At 44.8% G+C, this 1046-nt stretch overlaps 1 protein-coding gene across 1 annotated transcript in view; it reads left to right on the forward strand.

Annotated features, from left to right (window-relative positions):
• txk (TXK tyrosine kinase) overlaps positions 1 to 1046 on the forward strand; it is a 17659-nt gene that overhangs the window by 195 nt on the left and 16418 nt on the right. The window lies entirely within an intron of this gene.

Below are 1046 nucleotides of genomic sequence, written 5' to 3' on the forward strand. Positions count from 1 at the left end.
TATTCTCAGGCACGTTTCATTGGTGTGGTCATTTAATTTGGACGTTTCGAAACCGAGTGGACCGACAGACTCAAGGTAGACGTCATTAAAGTTCTGCCTGTCCCCAAAACAATCGTGTTTGTCTGAATTCAGCTCCCTGACTGGCCTTGACAGGACATCTTATCTCAACCCGCCTGGAAGTTTTGTAAACCCGATGCTCTGCCCCCCCCCCCCCCCCGAGGAATTTCCATGGATCTTTCAGAGGAGCCCATTCTGTCATCATTTCAGGACTCTGGATTTGTCTCTGGTTGTCCTCAGCACCCCCCTGAGTGTGCACGGATCTCTCCAGAGGGAACTATTTGAACTGAGTGATTTTCTCTGAACTCTGCAGAGCCTCTGTGTGTCTCTGGCTGCTCACCACCCTTGTGTAAACTAACCAACCCTGTTAGTTGAGAACTCGAGGCTTTCTAGATTTCTGGTCGAAGCAGATGGTCCTCTTGTCCTGATCCTGGTTCTGCTAAAGGTTTCTTCCTCATGAGGGAGTTTTTCTTTCCACTGTCGCCTTCATGCTTGTTCAAGATGAGAGTCTGTGATGGAGTTAAACTCAAAGCTGCTCCTCAGATAATTTATGTTCAGTTATTATTTTTATATATGAATGTTTCTGTTCTGTCCCTGAGACGACTTCTGTTGTGACTTGGAGCTTTAGAAATAAACTGAACTGAATTCAATTTTGCTTCAAGTATAATTTCGTCAAATGATTGGGGTGGCTGAAGATTAATTTATGGTGGCCAAGGCCCCCGTTGGCCACCCTCTGGCTTCGCCATTGTTCCCGACTGTGAATAAATTGCTTCCTCCACTTGCCAGGATCTGCAGTACACCAAAATATTAAAGTACACGTGTATTCTCTGTTCAAGAGAGACGAGGGACATGGACGCTTGTTCTTGATGTCTGGTGCTCTGAGGTCACGTTTGAGCTGGAACTATGAAAACTTTAATTCAATAAACCAAAACTTGAACAATATTTAGAGATGAATGTTAATCAGTCTCCACTGGACTCAACAGGAACTT

Source organism: Nematolebias whitei, chromosome 1 (assembly GCF_014905685.2).
Source record: "Nematolebias whitei isolate Nwh7 chromosome 1, NemWhi1, whole genome shotgun sequence".
Classification (NCBI taxonomy): domain Eukaryota; kingdom Metazoa; phylum Chordata; class Actinopteri; order Cyprinodontiformes; family Rivulidae; genus Nematolebias; species Nematolebias whitei.